Here is a 21,704-nt window from a genome sequence, read left to right as displayed (position 1 = left end):
GTCTGTACACTCTTAACAAAGGGGCTCTATGTGGAGATACCAATATAATATGAAACTTAATGTCAAACAAGTTATGATTATAACATGTGCTTCACAAAACGGACAGTAGTGCTTAGGGTCTTGATGGAGGAGAGCCAGGGAATAAAGGTTTGTCAGTGTCCATTGGAGAGGATCATTCAATTTTTATGACTAGGGCTGGTTTGATAGGCAGAGAAGGCACTTGGGGAATACACTAGAGCTTGGTAAAGATATCCCTCAAGGACATTCCACTTTCTTTGCTCAGATTCCAAGGTTCCCAGTTAATTACATTCCACAAGCATTTATTAAAAACCTGCTGCATACACTATATGTCAGGCACTGTGTTCATTAGTAACTAACATTTGTATAGCATGTTTGCTTTGCAACTTCACAATAACTGTAGGAGGTGGGTGCTCTTATTCCCTTCATTTTACAGGCCAGGAAACCGAGACTGAGAGAGTATTTTTACCTAGGATCACACAGCTAGAAAGTGTTTGAGGTAGGATTTGAACTCAGGTTTTCCTGACTTCCAAGTCTGGCACTCATTCCACTTCATGGCCTAGAGCCTAGGCCATAGAACTATAAATACAGAGCAGTCCTTGTCCTCAAGGTACTTACATTCTATTGATGGGATATATTTTGGGCACAGATTAGTAAATTAAGAGTATTTTGGAGAGAGAGATAGAGACACAAAGAGACAGAGACAAAGACAGAGAGAGAGAGTATATTAGGAACGGGAGAAACGAAGGAATTCAATGACAAGATGGTACCTGCGCTTGAGCTTGAAGGAAAATATTGTGGAAAGTAGGATTACAGAGAGAGAGTATTCTAGGTTTGGGAGACAGTTTGTAGAAATATGGAGTTGATATGTTGAGTTCAGGGCACAGATAATAGTACAGTGTTTTTCTTGAACATAAAGTCCATAAGGGAAAACAAGCCCCTAAGTTGGATCCTAATTATGAAGGTCCTTGAATGTCAGACTAAGATTTGTAATTTTCTTAGGGAATTGGTCAGTTTTTGATCATAGTAATTACATGGTCATGACTAAGCCATAGAAAACTTATTGTAACTGTGTAAAAGATGCATTTGAGCATGGGTTTGTAAACTTGGTTCTCTGAATTTGGATAGCATGAATATTACATCTTTATTTCTACAGACAACTGAAATACCACTTCCTTCAATTACTTAAAAACATTAAGGGGCAGCTGGATGGTACAGTGGATAGAGCACCAGTGAAGGAGTCAGGAGAACCTGAGTTCAAATCTCACTTCAGACACTTGACACTCACTAGCTGTGTGACCTTGGGCAAGTCACTTAATCCCAATTGCCTCATCCTGGGTCATCTCCAGTCATCCTGATGAATATCTGGTCACTGGATTCAGATGGCTCTGGAGGACAAGTGAGGCTTGTGACTTGTAAGTCAAGTGCAAGCCATGTCATCATTTCTCTGATGGCATGATCTTCTTTGGCAACGAAGGACCAACACACACACACAGCCACACACACACACACACACACACACACACACAGCCACACACACACCAAAACATTATCTTGAGAAAGCATTTATAGGCTTCACCAAAATCCTAAAGGAGTCCATGACACAAAAAAGGTTAAGAACCCCTGCATTAAAGTGAAGGAGAGGATGAAGAAAAGGAAACCAATGAGTAACCTATAAAAATAGTCCCTGTGAGGGATAATGAGGAATCAAGCTCAACCTCAACTATTATTCAGTTTCCTAGATGGATGTAACCACCAAGGGGAGGGCTCCCTACAGTGAACTTAAAGTATACTCTGTGTAGATGTCACGGCTCTTCATACAAATTCTGCTGCTCTGATGTTATGTCATGATGCTATTACTGATCATAACTTAGATTGAATTCTTGAAGGCAATGCTAGTGGAGTATAAGTACTGGCAGTCTGTAATCAAGGTTGCAGATAACTGCCCAATGATGTGGCAGGCCTGGAGACAGCTGTGATGGGCTGTAGGGTAGGAGAGGACAGGAAGTGGGGAAGGAATCCAAGACTTTTATGACTGTGTCTGTAGACTTCAATTAGGAGGAATGGAGACAACTGGACTTTACTCAGAGGGACCTGTATAGAAAAGTGATGCTGGAGAACCGTAGAATTATGGTCTCGTTGAAGTACCAAGTTTCCAAATCCGTTCCTAGTAGAAGCAAGAAGAGGAGCATTGGTAGGTATAAAGGGATGATAGATTCAGAGCTCAAAAAGACCTTAGGAGTCACCCAGTTTAACCCTTTCACTTTACAAATGCAGGAACTAAGAGATGACTTGGGTCACACAGGCAGTAATCAGTAGAAATGGAATTTGGACCCAGAAATATTTCCACCACAGGACAGAATTCCATTTTGTGGTCTTGGTGTCCTAGTGGCCTCAATCCCTCCTGCTTCAGTAGGAATTCCATCTTCTTGTCTTATCTTCTGAACTGGACCAAAAATCACTGTGATTTTACCCTTCCCTCCCTTCCCTAGCCCAAGTTCCATTTGCATAGATTTCAGTAGAATGTCTATTCCTGAGGGCAGAGCTATTTTAATTTGGTCTGCATCCCCAATTCTTGGCACAGCTCTTTGCAAATAGTAGGTATTTCATAAACAGTTGATGCATTGAACTGAATTTTCCTAGGATCAGCCTCTGCGGGGCTACCCCGTTATCCACAGGATGATGAACTTTTTGGCTTCAGCAACTCTTTAAGACCATCTACTAAGTCATGCAATGTGTGTGTTTGTCCTTCGTTGCCAAAGAAGACCATGCCATCAGAGAAATAATGACATGACTTGCACTTAACTTTGTTTTGAGTGAGAGAGGGCTGTACAGGTCACCAGCCTCACTTCTCCTCCACAGTCATCTGAATCCAGTGACCAGATATTCATCAGGATGACTGGAGATGACCCAGGATGAGGCAATTGGGGTTAAGTGACTTGCCCAAGGTCACACAGCTAGTGAGTGTCAAGTGTCTGAGGTGAGATTTGAACTCAGGTCTTCCTGACTCCTGCACTGGTGCTCTATCCACTGCACCACTTAGCAATATGCAATATGCAATCAGAGGGAGCACCTACATGGATAAAATCTTCAAAATGCTGAAAGTCTTATGACGGCAATCCCATCAGTGTTAAGATTGACATTTTAGTCTCTAGTAGGTCTGTACCAAAGCAGTACTAGCTGAATGAGCAACATCTGAGTTTGGCCCAGTCTAAATTTCCTAACTCCTAATCTGTTGCTCTAAACACTGTTCTTTCCTTTTGACTAATTTATTCATTTCTACATTTAAATAATAAACATATACACTTTCTTCAATACAATGTGGTTTTCCCCAATGCATTTTGAAGTCTGAATAAGTGAATCCTTTTGATTTAGTTCAGAGTAAATTTTACTTCAACTCATCCAAATCTCAGTGCTGCCTTTTGGATGACTATAATTACAGACAAAAACGTGTAATGTCATATGCCATTTGTCTGAAAGCCAAGGTTGTGTATCTAGTAATTACCCAATTTAACCACACAGGATATCATCTATTTTATAGTTTTTGTTAATAAATTATCTTTATTCAAATGAAAACATGTTTCTAATTACTTGTTATTTACATATTTTATAGTACCTCATATTTCAAAATCATGAATCACAAAGGTGACTTTCTCTTTGTCCCTCTGAATTTATTACTATCAATTAGTAAGTCAATAAGTCAAGCAAATAAGTATTCAGTGCTTACTGTTTGCCTAGGACTGTGATAGGTACTATGGACGATATGAAAGAAATAGTAGACATAGTTCCTGACCTTTCAGATGTCAATTATTATGGTTATTGTTGTTGAGTCAGAGATAAATTATGCTTACCTACATGTAAGAGAACTATCACTTTAAGTGGGCTGATGATGAAGAAGAGGGTGGAACACATTCCAGGATGGGGAAACAACATGAGAAAAGCTATGAAGGGGGACATGGATATTAATTTTGCTTGATTGTACGTGTTTCTAATGGATTTTGTTTTTCTTACTTTCTCAGTGGAGAAGGGAGAAAGGGGTGGAGGGGATGGGGTGGTAGAAGTGAGAGAATTTGGATCTGAAAACAAAATATATTTGAATTTTAAAAGATAAGTTATATAGGCAAAAATGAACAGGGTGTGTATGTACGTGTGTGTATGTATGTGTATGTGTTGTGTGCATAGAAGAAGCAGAATAAACTAAGGCTAATTCTACACAGAGTGGCAAAATCAAATGGATATGAAGAGTTCCATATGTAACCCTGTCTGATCTCAAATTAGGCCCCTGAAAAATACACCACAGTTCAAGGTACACCTTTGTCAGCCTCTGTTCAAACCCATAGCACATGTGACTCAACCAATGTTTTTCTTTTACCAAACCAAAAAATATATTAACTCAGAGTAGAGAGGCATTTAATTAAATAGAACAGCTAGATCAATAACATGGAAAGCTTTTCCCATACACATGGGAAGGGACACACTCTCCCACAGGTTCCAATGTCACTGGAGGGAAAGGATACATCCCTGAGACCTTGTAATCCCAGAGCTGTGTGTCTGCCAACGAAACACCGATTTGCTGCTTCTCTGCAGAGCTGCTAAAGCAGTCTGCTGGTCTGCTTTCTCCACTCTGTTGCCTCTACTGGTTCTCCACTGAGCCACAAATGCCATTTGGTAAAACTTGCCTGAATTGAAACCAAGTAGCTTTTTCCCTACAGGGGAATGCATTTTGTAAGTTTAACCCAAAGCTCAGAGCTGTTTTAGTTCTTTTCTGATTCCGACCTGCAGCTGCACCCAGCCAACACACGGAAAGTCCGTTAGGTTAAATCTGTATGCTATTTTTAAAATTTTCTTTTTTTCTTTCTCCCAGCACAGCAGTACTCTCACTCCAGCATACAATAAGCTGAGTTAGGGTCGGTAGATTCGTCTCAACTCCTCTTAAGTCTTTGACTTAGCACTAGGGCTAGTGTCAGTTGGCAAGACTTAGGAAAAAGTGGAGGGGGCAAATTGGAGCAATTTGCACCTAAATTCTCTTTTCCACCAAGAAAGATCTTCTTACCAGGAGGATGTTAGAGCTAGAGGAACATTTAGGATTGTGCAACCGTTTCATCTGAACCATGAGAAAAATGAGTCTCAGAGTAGCTAAATGATTTAATGGAAGCCAAATCTTCTAATTCCGTGATTTATTCCTTTTCCATCTGCTGTGGTCCGTTCCTCTCCTTATATATGAACAATTCTAGTAAGAACCACTAAGGATACGACTTCTCACTTTTTAAAATTTAAAAAAAAAAACCTTTACTCTTGTTTAAAGTAAAATCTTGTTTAATCAAAGAAAGGTTAAGGCCCACAGCTTGGGATAGAGGAGAAGAAAACAACAAGTGATGAATTAAAGACAGTCCTACTCCACCCCTGTTGATATCTTCAGACTGGGAGGTATTAAGCATTGATATATCCTAGGACACTAAAAGAACTTGTATGTGTTATTATTGGGCTACGGTCTGTGATTTTTAAAAACTATGGCTAATGGGAGAGACACTAAACAACTGGAGATAGGCAGATATCTGCCTATATCCTGATTGTTGCCACTAGGTGGTATAGTGGATTGAATTCTGGAGTCTGAATCAGGAATACTTGAGTTCGAATCCTCCCTCAGTCACTTAATTTGCTGTATGATCCTAGAAAAACCAAGTAACCTCTCTCAACAATAAACATTTATAAAATGCTTACTATATGCCAGGAATTGTGTGTGCTACGTGATAAGTGTGGAATACAAATACGAGCAAAAAGAAAGACATTGGCTACCCTCAAAGAGCTTAGATCCTAATAGGGAAAGACAATACATAAAAGGAAGTTGAAATTCAGGGATGGAGGGACTGGAGGAGGAAGAAAACATACCCAGGATAGGAAATGGTGGAGAAGTCTTAAAAATCAAAAGTAGAGCTGGGAGAGGAATGAAGGATCACTGACCTGATGGAGGAACTGACCAATCAGAGGAAGGGGCTGCAGGGGTAGAAGGAAATTTCAGGGGGAGAAGATTGCTGGGGCATGGTGGCAGAGGCACCTTACAGGATGGGAAGTCTGCTGAAGCATGGTGATAGAGGACAAAGAGTCAGAGTAGAGAGCCCAGAAAGCCTCTCATTCTCAATAAAACAAAGATAGCAATAGCGCCTACCTCACAAGGTTGTCATGAGGATCAAATGAGACTATCTATTAGGTAAAGCACTTTGCAAACATTAAATTCTATGTAAACATGAGCAGTTATCATTTTCAAAATGTAGAAGGTAGATTCTTCAACCTATTGGCCGATGAACTTGACTTCATCAACTGGGGAAGTTCTAAAATATATTATGTAAACAGGGGGTTTGTGAGCACTTGGCAGGGGAAATGATGATCACTAAATACCGGTGTGACTCCTATAAAGATGAGATTTTATCAGACCAACCTCATTTCCTTTTGTTGACAGGGTAACTAGACTTAAAAATCAGGGAGAATACTGGTATGCGCTATAACAGAATTTTGGCAGAATGTTCAATAAAATGTATGATGATTTGGGGGGGATAAAATGGACAGATGTGTCTTGATGATGGTACAGGAAGGCACAGAATTGGTTCAGAGATGCATGACGTAGTCCTTAATGACTCACTGTTACTTTACGGGAGGTCTCTGCTGGAGAATCCCAGGGATCTGTCACTGACTGTGTTCTAGTCAATATTTTTTAAAATCATAACTAAGATGAGGACATGGAATTAATTCAGTCTAATCCAACAAATCTTTATTAAATATCTACTATGTACAAGGTACTCTGCCAGACACAGTGGCTAGAAACATGGAAACAAAGTAGTCCCTGCTTTTAAGGAGCTTATATGCTTTGAGTTAATGTGTCCTTTGGATTGGTCCCACATTGGTGGGGCACATGAGTTGTGGGCTTGAATAGATGCCAAGTCAAAGAGTGCCTTAAACTTTGGCATATTTTTCAAGGGCCTACATTAGAGGGGGGTAAAAGCTACATATGAAACTTTTCATTTCCAATTGGTTTCATAGTCCTGCATAAACAAAACCTAAATTTATTCTTCTGTTATTTATTCCTCTTCACCCTCCAACATATACATGTACTATGATCATGCTTGCCTCCATGTCTTTTCTCATTTTGTTTTACCCCAGACTAAATTTTACCTTCTTCTTCACCAGGGCAAATTACCTTCAATCCAAGATCATAAGATTTGATCTTAAAATCTTTTGCTGAATATAGTTCTAAAATAGGAAGCTTTAGCCATAATGTGAAGTTCATAGCTTTAGACTGGAAGGGACCTTAGAGGGCATTCAGTCCAATCCTGAGGAAACTGAGACAAAGGAGACTGAGGATGTGGCTAAAAGCACTAAGTGCCTGAGGCTGGATTTGAATTCAGGCCCTTTGATTCCTATGCTGCTGCTTTCTCCATCTTCCTATTGGAGAGTACAGCATGTACACAAAAAAGTAGGTACAGGGTATATACAAATAGTAACATTTCATAAAGTTATGAAATGAAATGGGACAATGTGAAGGCCTTTGTTTGAATCTAAAAAATCAGTTGCACATGAGGAAAGGATGAGGAAAGCCATGGCCAGACAAAAGTTGATGTGGAAAAGACTTCTGGATTTGGGGATTAAAAGTTCAAAATGAGTTAACAGTGTAACATAGAACTTTATAAAATGAATGTCATTTTAATGCTATACTATAGAATGGAATGAAAATTCATTTATTAAGTTTTTACTCAATTAAGTGCTTAGCACTGTGTTAAGTACTGGGAAAACAAGAGAAAATGGACATGGTTCTTGTACCTGGAGCTCATATTCTCAATGGGGGAGACACCACCTAAAGGAGAGTTTCATGTCTACGTTCAGTTTACAGCAGTTCAGTCCAGGTAGTACTTGGGCAGGGATGGGGAGGTGGTGAGGCCCCGAGGAACTTGGTGAGGAGGAGAAATAATCCTCTGTTGAGAAGATAGTGAATTCAAAAGTTAGAGTTGGGGGAGGCTCTGAGATGCCCCTGGAAGAACTGGGGATATGGGAGTCAATATCCAACTGATAGATGTCTTAGGTCTGATGGGACCTGAGCAATGTGCAGTTAGGGTTGTTTACAGAAGAGGAACGTCTTTGGCTTCCCTCAGTGGCAGCAGGGAGTTCTAATCCGTCTTCTAGCGGCCCTTTGGTAGGTTCCAGGAAGGGGAAGGCCCCAGCTCCCTCTGTGGCTGTCCGCAGAGGTAGCTGGTCCTACTGGCAGCATCCAGAACAAAGGAGGTGACTGTCCTATTACCCTCAGCTCTCATCGAACCATATTGGCAGTTTCATGTTCAGCAATGGGATAAGCCACAGTGGAGAAATCATGCAATATGATGATCCCTTGAAAGAACTGGAAATTCTTTTTGCCTGGAGAAGAGAAGACTTAAGGGGAAGATATAATACCTGTATTCGAGTATTTGAATGGCTGCCCCACGGAACAGCATTAGACCAGTTGGGGTTTTTTTGACCATATACCTTTCTTTTTATTTTCATGCTGCTCTGCAAGGATAGAACAGATTGAAAAAAGTGCAAACCCTAGTTATTCCCACTGATGGCAAGAAGTGTGACTGCAAGAATGGAATAAATTTAATCAATTTCCAATGTGAAGGACAACAGATTTCTTCACTAAATGGTTAACTCATTACAGTTATGACTATAAGTAAAAGTAGATTCACTGGAATTAGCAATCTGTTGATAATATTTATTGAGTGCCTCTGTGTGCTATAGACTATGTGTGTTGGTTTTCATAAAATATTTTGTGATTCTAGGGATACATTTGCCAAGATCTTTTGGACAATCCCTAGGAGAAAGGCCCTGCTATCTTCTAAAGCTCTGTGTTATTGCCCAAAGTATACATGCCAAAGTTTTCACAAAAAACCTATTGAAAAGCTTTTGTCATGCATCCATATTCATTAACTTCTGCCAGAGGAATGTTTAATCAATCTTAACACATTCCTGCTTGACAAGGTAGAACAGCTGAAGGTTCTCTCTGGACCATGAGGTAATATTTTCCTATCATGTATGACATGCTGCATAAGGAAGCTTCTTTTGTAAGACCAAGAGATAGGGAAGCTTTCAAACCAGGAGCAAAAGGAGGCAGCTCTTGGCACTTTCAAAGTGATTAAACAATTGAACTCAGACATTAGATGTCTAAGGTGTTTATAATGTCCTATTTATATTAATTTGTCAGCATGCAACTTCTCTGAGAGAACCATTCAGGAGAAATGTTTAATTTAGTTGACTATTCTTAGAATTTTATTTAAATCAAGGGGCTTGAGAGTAGATTGGATAAGGTGGACCAATGTTCCAGTTCCTTTCTGGGGTGGGGGTGGCAGAGTGGGGCTTTAATTTCATTCTACTCCTTAAACAAATTAAAAAGAATCTGGAGCACCCAAGATAATTCTTCCTACCCTCTTTCTAAAGGCAGTTAGGTGGTAGAGTGCCAGTCCTGGAGTCAGGAAGTTTAATTTTCCTCAGACACTTACTAGCTGTGTGACTCTGGGCAAAGTCATTTAACCCAGTGTGCCTCACTTTTCCCATTTGTAAAATGAGTTGGAGAAGGAAATGACGAATCACTCCAGTATTTTTGCCAAGAAAACCCCAAATGAAGTCATGAAGACTTGGACATGACTGAAATGACTGAATAACAAACCCTCTTTCTTCTTCTTCCCCCTCTTTTCATTTTTATTTACTCTTTTCATCCCTCTTTTCCTTTTCTTTTCCTGTTCCCTTCTCTTTGCTTTCTCCTCTGTGTCTTACTCTTTCTCTTTGCACTGCCTTATTCCTCCCACATTCTTCCTTATCTCTTAGCTTAGCATTTCTCAAACTAATTTGACCATGGAAAATTCAGGGATTAAAATGCATTGATGGAACTCATAAATTCTAGTCTGGAGGCCCTGCAGACCTAGAACACCTCTCTCCCTAGCACTCCCTCTCTCCCATGAAGAATGGATAAAATGTGGAGCAAATAATTGATCCCATTTTCATGGCCTTCCATTAGTACTAATATTTTAAAAAAGGCAACCAAGAGGATATTAGTAACTTCTGAACTGCATGCCTGCTTCCTTATTCCTGTAAAATCTTTATGAGGATGATCTACACATAAAGGGTGTGCTGGATTACATTATGAGAAGGGAATAACTAATCTTTTGCAAATGATTTTCTTTAGCAGATCATATTTTCATAGTCACAGACTTAACTGGAGGATACACAACAGTGGTCTCCAAAGTGCAGTGCGTTCTGCTCAAGAGTACACAAGATCCCTTGGGGGTACAAGAAGAAAGTATTAGAATGTTTACTTATACTTAGTTTTATCTAAAAAGAAGAATTTCTTTAATATTTAATATATGTATTAACAATGGCACCCTCACTCTGTCCATGTGTCAGTCACATCTGATTGATTGAAATAGGTTGAGGAAAGAATGGGAATTCCACTGTATGGAGGTGTTGACAATAGTTCCCATACTTATATATTCACTTTCAGCATATAAAAACATATTGTAGTTTGAATGTGCCTATTTAAGTGGACTTAATGGATTATGTTGACTCATTTCAAATGAGTTGACCCTCACAAAATGAACAAGCAGATTAAAAAGATTCCTGCAAAGAAACTATGGGTTGAAGAGAATATTAATAAAATGAACTCAGGAGAACAAGAAAATGATAAGAGCTGATACTTTGACAAAGAGTAAGAACTCTTTGTCAGCCACATCATAGGGAAGAAAGGATGATTTAAGTGAAAAAAAATTCAGTTACTAAGATTATTTGATTTTTATTGTTTATTTATTTTGTTATATATTTTATTATTTGTGATGGAGATGTCCACAGCAGCGCAGGTTGGTGGGAAATTTTTAAAAATGGATGGTTTGGAGGTTTTGGGAGAATCTCTGCACTCTCCAATTAGAGGGAGGAGCTCAGGGGCAAAGGGAACTTCTAAGGTATGGGTTTGTGAGTTTCAGGGCCAAAATGATCTTCCAAGATGAAGAGCTTTCTTGGGGTATTATGGAGATGTCCAAAGGAGTGTAGTCTGGTGGGAAATAATCAAATACTGGATGATTTACATCCAATATTATTATGATAAGCCTAGTTTTCAGTATATAAGATTCCTTGAGACATTATGTCACAATAGTAGAAGCCATCATGATGAGCAAGACATTTACAGGCTAAGTTTGTTGTCAAAAATGATGCATCAACTATAAAAGCTCTTATGTCTGCACACTTTAAATTGGGAAACATAATTTTCTATCCTTTTTCAAAATATTATAAATGAAGAATTTCAGGGGGTCTTGAAATCATTTATTAAAAATGCAGCATCTTTTAATTAGTTTGTTAAGAATAACTGGTTGCCCTCAGGGATGGTGGAAATTTAATAGCCCCATTTCAACCAAATTTCTACATAATAGGTAGATGGAATTGAAAAATGAGTATTATGATTTAGTATCACTTTTTCCATTTGTATCTACAGATTATTATAAGCTAGATACCTCACATAGATACCAACTGTGAGCCATTAAAACCAAGTGCCCAAACTTAAAACCAGACCTTTGAATTACTGTATCCCAAAATGTCAAATCAATATTTTTTTAAATTATAAATTGAATTACACTGCTTTTCCAAAAGAGCAAAAATATTTGTTCTGTCATTATAAAATATTTAAAATGTTTATTTCATCTTGATCTCATCCTTTTTAAATGTATATTTTGAATAGGTTTATAGTGAGCATATTATATTAACACAATAGTATGTGTATGTAATTTATAAATAAATAAGCATATATTGGGATTGCATCCTCAATTTTTTTTATGGATAAGGGTGTGCAATCAAAAGGTCTGAACATCACTTGTATGGATGATATAAGATCTAAATCTGCTTACTGCTCAGTAATTGGAAAAAGAAAAAAATGGACCCAGTAGAGCAAAGCAAAGTGTATATGTTAAAATCATACAATGTGCATAATAGATACAACCATAGTTAATTTTGTTAAATGATGGTCTAATTTAATATCAAGCAAGGCCTAACAAAAAAAGTCAATAGACATTTATTAAATTCTTAGGAAGTACCAGGAGCTTACATTCGAATGGGGAAAATAATACATAAAAGAAAGCTAAAAAAGTTGAGGGGGGAGGAAAAGAAGGTACCCTGTTTGAAGATGTGATGGAGATGTCCAGAGAAGCGCAGGTTGGTGGGAAATTTTAAAACATGGATGGTTTGGAGGTTCTGGGAGAATCTCTGCACTCTCCAATTAGAGGGAGGGGCTCAGGGGCAAAGGGTACTTCTAAGGTGTGGGTTTGTGAGTTCCAGGGTCCAAATGATCTTCCAAGATGAAGAGCATTCTTGGGGTATTATGGAAATGTCCAAAGGAGTGTAGCCTGGTGGGAAACGAAAAGTTGACTAAATTGTTTACTAATGTTGTTGACTGACTGGCCATATGTCGGATGTTTTATCCATTCAGTTGCTAGATATTTCTTTGTCAACAGTTTTATTGTTACCTTTTACACTGACATCACAGTTATGTTTGTAGATTCCCTTATACTCACCTACTTCCCAGTACCAATCCTATAATTAACCTTCTCTTGTAATAAAGAACACTGGTTAGGCAAACATCACTGACAAACAAGTTTTACAGTGTATGAGACATTCAACACCTATTGTCCCTCATCTCTTCAAGGAAAAGAGGGAGATTAATTTCCTTACCTCTGGGACCAAGACTGGTCATTATGTAATTATATAACGGATATAATTATATCAGTTACTTTGTAGTCAATATTCTGTATGAAGACCTTCTATACTCCCAACTGCTAGTTCTCTCACCCTAACTACCTTGTATTTAACTACTTTGTATATATTCATTAATTTTATGTTCCTGCTATCCATATTTTTATGTTCTTGTCTCCTGCATTAAAATATTAGAAATTCATTGGCAGGAGAGACTGGTTCATTCTATACATTTGAATCATCTGTATATAGCATAGTGTGTGACATGTGGTAGGCACTTTGTACTTATTCATTTATTCGACTTTTATTCTACAAAAAAGGAAACTGAGGTCCTGGTTTAAGTGATTTTCTCAAGGTCATACAGCCACTAACTGGTAGCAACCCTGGATCCCAGACAATGCTGTGAGCACTCCACCCCAGCTGCCACCCAGTCAAGGGAATGCCATTCTTTTTCTGTTGTGCCTCATTTATCACATGCAAATAGGCTTTTAATAAATGCATTCGATGATGATAATGATTTGCTTTTCCCTGATACCTCAAATCAAGCTTTCAGATTCACATTTAAGAATATCTACAGTCACCCTTTGAAGGAATGACTGACAGATTTCAAACATTTTTTTTATTAGCAGACAAGAAAAGATTACTCTATTTGAATAATTTTAGTGCCAAAATTGTATAGATGACAGAACACCCTGATGAGAAAATTTCTTGAGGCCTTTAATAACAAATTTCATTTAAAATATTTGAAGTCAATTAAATCACTCCAGATGAGATATAACTACTTATCTCAAGTAAAATTGTACCCAAATTATAAGGGCTTTGGGTTTTAGTATAATGTTGATATGTATTGAATATCACAAGAACAGCTATTTCCCCAGCATCCATTATTAAAATTACATTTTGGAAACCAAGGAAGGTGAATCTGATGACAAAGAGAATCATGTCTTCATGCAGACAGTGACCATGACATGGCAGCCTCAGTCTAGTTTATTAGCATCTGCGGAGGAGAGACAAAGACAAAAAAACAGAGAGAAAGATAGAGACACAAAGAGAAACAATGGAGGGAGAGAAGGAGAGAGAGAGAGAGGAAGTTGTGATGTGTGACTAGGTAGTAGGAAGACAAAGGTCAACAGCCTTTTAGGAATATATGTAGTACAGCCAGTGCTATTTACCTACAAAAGAGGTTTCACTGGGATGAGATTAAAACAGTTAAACTACTACAGTGTTCTTCAATCCCTTCTCTGTTTGAGGAAATAGATGCTTGGGACATTTGCACTAGCCACAGATATGATGAGTCCTAAAAATAAAAAAAAATTAAAAAAAAGATTTGTTGACCATAAGTTTTTTTGCAGTTGAATTGAGAAACCCAGGGAAAATAGGAGAGGATAGGGCAATGTTGAGTTCAGTTAAATCCAGAAAAGAAGTTTAGAGAAGCGGTTAACAAAAGAGTTCTAAAATGAGTTTAAAAAGGAGACCCCAGCCCCAGGAGAGGCCCATGTACCTTCTGGTGCAGCCTGGCCAAGGGAAAGGGTGTTAAGAGGCTTAGTCAGGAAGATTAACTGAGATATTTGACTGAGGAGAGTCAAGAAAGCTTTAAAACTATTGGCTGAGAATCTTGGCTGAGACAACTGAAACTTCATAGTCTTTGGATGAGAAACTTATCTGAGAAGCCAAGCTGAAGAGGGCTGCTGTCCTCTCCGCCTAGGAGAAGTTTACTAAGCATACCATCTGCAGCAAATGAGGTCTAATTGCAAATGGATCTGAAGATAGCAGCTCAGTTGAAGAGTAGAGCTGAAGCTTTGAAGGAGGCTCAAACAACAGACTGACAGCCGACTGAAAACGTTGTAACCTCTCATCTGCAGTGGAGAGGCTTATTAATTACACATATCTCAGTGGATGATGGAGGTGGCTAGATGAGCCGGTGAAAGAACAGTAATACAAGCACAGATGTAATGCATGTGGTACAGGGTTTGAGGTGACCTTCAACATAGCTGGAGTTTATGACCATCAAGGATGGAAAGTGATCCCTGGTGGAGAGAATCAGAGATTACCTGGTAGGAAAGCAACATGGTGACATTAATCACTGACATTTGAAGCTTTGCTTTGCCCTTTGGTGCATGGGACTTGGTCATACAGGTTCACTTTAGGTGTATCCCCTCAAGAATAGATGTCCCACACACAATTCTTGCAAAATATTCCCTCTTTCCACTAATTACCTATGTGTTTGTTGGAGAATAAGTTCAAGGTTTGTAGAGCAAAGGAATTGTTTGTGGCTACTTTTTTCACATTGCTATTTAGTTAGAGTTAAGTTAAAAGATGTTAAAGCTTTAATTTTTCTTTCTCACCTGACTTCTATACTGTGTGACCTGATTATTCCCCTGTAGTAACAAAGCAAACCTATTTCTTCTAGGTTTTCCTTCAAACCTTACCTTATCTATCCTTAACAAAATAGTTCTTGCCTTTCTCCTCAAAATCTTGTCAAGATAATAGAATTTCTAACTAAGCTAGGCATAAGGACTCTATCTATGATTTCCTTCCTATAAGGAAATTTCTGGTGAAGAATTTCATTTCCAATGCAGGTTAGTACTTTCTTTGTAGGTTATATCATCTCAGATACTTATAACACTAGAGATTAATGTACTTGTCCAGGGTTTACACAGCCACTATGAGCCAGAAACAGGATTAGAACCTAGGTCTTTCTAGCTTTCAGGTCAGATTATAAATTACTGGCAAATACTTACTTGGAGAGTTTGAAGAGCTTTATTGTTGGCCCAATGTGCCGTGAATGATCTATTTTGATAGATCGATTTAAAATCAGAATACGTACTGAAGCCCTGATTAACTTGGGTGGGTGGTCCCTGGTTCTCATAATCACCAACTATGAGTCATTACTGATTTTTCATTGCTTTTATAGTCTCTTGATTGGCTAATCTAGTATTTATGAGAGGTCTATTTATACTTTCATTTTTAAGACTCTTCTCTCTTTCCTCAACCCATTCTTCTCCCCTCCCTCCCTTCCCCCAACCCCATTCTGCCTACATACTACTCCCCCAACACACACCTACCATCTGTTCCATTACTCCAAAATTGCCAAATGGGTTGTTATTCACTAAAGCCTAAATGTCCGTGATGGAACTATTGTTCACAGGGGAGCATCTAGAATAATAGGTAATCTGAATTTTTTGATTTTGTACATTTCCCTACTCACCCTCTGTGAAGCTATACAGATATTATGGCAGCTGATTATAAAACAGGTTTAACATAAAGGATGTTGTTGGTCCCGGGATGCAAAACACATTATTTTATGACATCTTGGAAACTATTGGTTTTGAAGCCTGGTCACAGGATCTGAGTTTGATTCCTGATTGTGACTTATTACCTGGGTGAAATTGGGTATGCTTCCCGTCATCTGTAAAATGAGGGGGTTGTAATGTCTAATTTCTAAGGTCTCTTCTAACTCTAAATTTGAAGCTAAGGTGAAAAATCATGCTGATTGACAGCCTCATTGGCGATGGTGTATGCATCTGGGACCTGCTTCTTTTTACAGTGATCATGAGAGAAGTGGTTTGGATGTTAAAGAGGAGAGTATTGTCTGTTTTGTATTTTATTAGTAAGTCTTCCCTTTTCTCCCTGCTAATGACACCATCCACCTGATCTTCTAGACTAGTAGGGTATCAATTGCTCATCCTTGGAAGCCAAATTAGTGCTTTCAGCCCAGGTCAGGCATAGGTAGAGGTGATGGATCTCAACTCAGGTACCTGACCTCAGGGTTATTTGAAGTGTAAACTTGGGTTCCTTCCCTAACTCCCTAAAGAACTAACATAAGTAAAGTCTAAAACATGGTAATGGACCAAATTATCAAAACTGCAGCCCTGGAAGTTGGGGCTCAGGGGAAATGAGGGAGGAAATTGCCTCTGCTGAGGTCTTCCTTTCATTACAATTTATTTAAATGCTTTGAGGCTGGTGTCAGGCAGTCAGCAAATACTACTAAGTACTTACTATGTGTCAGGCACTGTTGTATATGTGTGTTTGTGTGTGTGTGTGTGTGTGCATACATATATATGTGTGTATATATATCTAAATATAAATATAAAACTGTCTTGCACAGAAAGATTGCATGGTGACAGTATAGGGCGGGGGTCTGGTAAGGCTTGTTGGATATATGCAAGGATAATGATCTAGTACTCTTGAGTATTTCCTCCTTATTTTTGTGGCAGTGTGTATAGCCAACCACAAATGTTCTGGAAGGGTGGTTTGGAGCTCAGATGGCATACATATTCCCTGGGTTAACTATGTGGTTAGTGACTGTGCTATTGTGTTGCCCCAAAGTCCAACCACAGGTCACAGCAATCAAGAGAGTTGGGTAAAAAAACCTCCATTCACGTTTCTGCATAAGGCTACATATCTGACTGTATTACCCCCAAAAGGCAAGAGGTCATAGACTATTAGCAACTTAGATTCTTAAAAGGTTGCCTAGAACACTGAGAGATTGATTGAATGAAATAGCCAGTATGTGTTAGAAGCAAGAGTCGGACCTAATCTTCTTCTTGGTTCCAAGACTGACGTTTTCTTCTCTACCCCACACTACTTCTTATTACCACTGGAGTAACAGAACCACAGAATATCAGAATTGACTATAATCTCAGAGGTGTCTTCCTTGTGCCCTCCATGGAACAGACCTATGGGAATCCAGTCTGAGAAAATATCTCCTTTCGCTTGACTAGAAGGGCTGCCAGGGGAAAAGTGAGAAACTCCCTGATGTTTCAGCTGGTGACCCCTGGTCTTCCCTGTCACCCTTTTCTGTTGCTCCTCCAAATATGCTCCATGGACATGGCTGACATGAACCAGCAGCCTTCTTCCGCACTGGCTCTTGGTTAGATGTGAACCTAACCTCTCAAAGACATGGCAGTAGGGGGAGCCAAACTGCAGTTCTTGAATTCAAATAATTCCCTCTAGTCTTTTTGCTGTTCCCACAGTAATGCTGTAAGGCCAAGCAACATTTTCACATTAAAGGAGAGAAAGAAAAGGTAGGTTAGTTTGCATTGTGGGCCCTCAGGGTTATTGAAAGTAAATTTGATTTAATTCAGTTTATTTCTATAAACATTTATTGAAAGTCTATTAGGTGATCTAGGTACTTATAAGTATATACTTAACGTGATCCTTGCCTCAAGGAGCTTGTGGGGTAGCTAACTTTATTTACAAGACCAATCCCAATAAAAGCATCGTCTTGTGATTCAAGGTATGGTCTGAGAACCAGGTGGTATTTTCTGGCATTGAAAAATGGTATGAGATCTTGGCTGTCTAATGTCCAACTGCACATTACTGAACATTATCTGTAACATATTTAAATAAGTCAATGGTGAACTCCATGATGGAAAACCATGACCAAAATCCATAAAATCTCATACACTGTGTAACTGAAACTTATTCAATCTGAGAGACATAGCGTTAACAGTTGCAGCCACATCACAGCACTAACCAAACATGCTAAACATGAATGTAACCACCACTGAAAGCCTCTGGAGGCTAAGCTCCTACTCAGAATTCTGATAAACACGCTCTTGTAATCATTTATTCAACCAGCACCTGAATGAATGACCAGCTATTGATAACAGTGTTAGAAAGCATTCCAAACTAAATTACTGGCAAACATTTCAGTATAATCATTACTAGCATTTAATATCTAACTTATGTATCTATTCAAATTTGTATTATACTTATTGGTATATATTTCCTATCTCCCTTTTTAGACTATGAGCTCTTGGAAGGCAGGAATGAGAGGTTTTTTTTTTTTTTTACCACTCTTTCCCTAGCCATACCAGAAGCCTAATGTATTGTACATAGTTGGGCTTACATGGTTGTCAAATAAATGGATGAAATTTGCTGTAGTCCCACAGAAAACATTCCAACCCCAGTCATACAGCCATACAGGCTGTCCCCCAAATTTGGAGTGTGCTCTATCCCTACCTCCATCTTTCAGAACCTCTCCCTTCTTTTAAGACTTATATTAAGTTCTACTTCCAACAGAAGGCATAACCTGATTTCCTCCACTTACGAGTGTACCTTTCCTCCAGTTTCCTTGATATTTCCTTCGTATGTATTTTCTATCGATTGATCTGGGTGCATATTCATCTCTAGTAGAATGGAAGTTTTTTTCATGTTCACATGCAAATTCTCAGTGCCCATCCCAAAGCCTGGCACACAGTAGGCATTTGACACATGCTTGCTGAATTGGACACTGTGCTAAACAAGTTAAATAGACATGTTCCCTTTCCTTCAGGAGATTGCCATCAAAGGCTACCAACACAACACTCATCCCAGGAACATCAATGACCTACACTGAGCAAACACTGAATAAGCATATCCAATAAATCATTTGCTGGTCTGTTAGTATTTATGGATTCGCACAAGGGTCACTGGTGATTGTAGGGCACTGACTATAAGAAAATCCTTGGGAATGAGGAGCTGGATAGAGTTTGCTGCTTTCCAATTAGGTTACAAAAACATGCTAAAAGGAGAGCTTAGGATTAAGCTGTAAGCTACATGTTCTGATTTTAGAATCACTCCAAGTTTAATTTTTCATTTCTCACAGTAGAGTCATGCTTCCAAGTGAATACGGACACTGAAATCATTTGGAATTCCTAGAGCAAAATTAATTATGTGTTTCTTTGACTAATATGTACTCATCAGAGTAAAGCCTGATGCTTTCTACATTCAGTTGAAGTCTTGCTTATCTGCAATAATAGTCATTCTCTCCTTTGTTCAACAAGTATTTGAGTGCCTACTACTGAGTGGACTGTACAAGGTGCCAGAAAAACAGACAAAACAATTATAGTTCCCACACTCAGATTTACAGCCACAAAGGTAAAACTGTATAACATTTATAAATTGAGAACACAATCCTCTTTTGCCATTATTCCAGATGTAGTATCGGTTTCTAATTTTTTTCTTTTTTTTTTTATAATGAACTTAACAATCATCAACAAACGAACTCTGTCCACTCTTCCATTGTACCCTGTAGAATCCCCATTTCGTAAGTAGTACACTTCCACTTTTTGTGGTCTTTCCATTTTCTGTCTCTTGGAGACTTGGCTTCCTGCAGATCACACTGCATCCCTGGCCACCCTCTCCAGCACTGGGTGCCCCCTCATACTGCACACCCCCATTCATACCACATTGGTCTTTGAGGGAAATTAGAATATTACTTTACTCCCACCATGGTTATGTCCCAAAGTTTCCTTTGTTTCTCATATGAAACCACAAATAACTATTAGGTAGTTTATATTTTTTTAAGGATATATATATATATCAGCATATTCATTTCAAAACTTTCCCGTTTGTCTCTTTCTGAAAAGACACTGATGAATTTCTGACACCATTATTAACCTCCTATTTCCCTCCTCAATCCCCCCCCCCAAAAAAAACCCTATTAACAAATAAGCATAATCAAACAAAACCACATATCGGCCATAGCCGAGAATGAATATCTCATTCTGTTCCTCTGCTTAATCATCTTCCTGTCACAGTCATGCTTTGTCTTCTGGAGTTGTGGTTTCAGTCTCTCTCTGCCAACATCACCTAGCAACTTCTCTGAAGTCCACTCTGTCGCAATTTTATCACCTGATCCAGATGATGGTGACTTCTACTGGCCTCCAAGTCATTCTCCTTTTTTTCTCAAGGAATCTAGTATCTAACATACTGTTATCTTCTCCTCTCCATCTCCTGCCCTTATACAAGAAGACTTTAATATGTTTGTTGTTTTTCCCTTCAACATCTTAAATTCCCAAATCCTTGGTCTCTTCAAATTCTATGACCTACTCCTCTCCACCTTAACCATAAATTTGGCTGCTCATAGCCCAGATATCACCATCATTTACAAGTCTTCCACTTCTAAGACAAATAACTGACATTTCTCTCTCTAATCACAACTTATCATTCCATCTCTCCCTGTGCCTTATTTCTCCTAGATGTATTTTTTTCCTCCTCATCACTGACTGCAAACTTTCCGCCACTCAGTACTTTCTCAGGTATTGCCTTTGTTTCAACTTAATTTTCCTCCCTTCCCAATCTTGACACAAGGGTTAATAACAGTAATCTAACATTTATATAGCACTTTAAGATTTGCAAAGTGCTTTACATATGTTGTCTCATTTGATACAACAGCTCTGTGAGGTAAGTACTAACAGCTAACCAGTTCAACTGCCCTTCCTTATTATGACATCCCCTGTCTCCTATCCTTTCACCATTTGCCTTGATAAACTCAATCATGGATTGCTGCCACCATGTTCCTTCATTCCTACTTTTGGAGTGCTGAATGAATCTGCAACAATCACACACCTGTGCTTCTCTCACTGTGGAAGGCAATACTTTTATCCCTCCCTCATTGATTCTCTATCCTTTCCCCATAGAAGATATTACAAACCTCTCTTCTTCTCAAACCTCCCCTCTTCCTCTACTTTATTCTACTCTCAGCTGAGAATATTGTCCCATACAGTATAAGAAAATTAAAGTAATTTTCTGAGTTTCCTTCCCTCTACTTTTTTTTTTATCTCAAAACCCCTTCATACCACCTCCTCCTACCTCCTTTTTAACTTTTTCCAGTCCCCAATCATGAGGTAGTTCCTCTCACAAAGGTTAGCCCCTCTACATGTGCCCTTGATTCCAGCCACTCCCATCTTCTTTAGCAGACTGCCCCCTAAACTTCAATCCCTCTCTATCTACTAGTTGCTTCCCCACTGCCTTCGAATATGCCCATCTTCCCATCCTTAAAAACCTTCACTAGACCCTACTATCCCCTCAAGCTATTTTCCTTTTTTAAAAGCTATTTTCCTATATTCCTCCTTCCTTTTCCTATATTTCCCAGCCACCCCTCTAGAAAAAAACATAAACATACATTGCCTCCTCTTCCTCTCTCCTTAACCTTTTAAAATCTGGCTCTG

This window comes from Notamacropus eugenii, chromosome 3 (assembly GCF_028372415.1).
Source record: "Notamacropus eugenii isolate mMacEug1 chromosome 3, mMacEug1.pri_v2, whole genome shotgun sequence".
Taxonomy (NCBI): Eukaryota; Metazoa; Chordata; class Mammalia; order Diprotodontia; family Macropodidae; genus Notamacropus; species Notamacropus eugenii.
The sequence above is the reverse complement of the archived record's forward strand: the minus strand, read 5'-3'. Positions refer to the sequence as shown.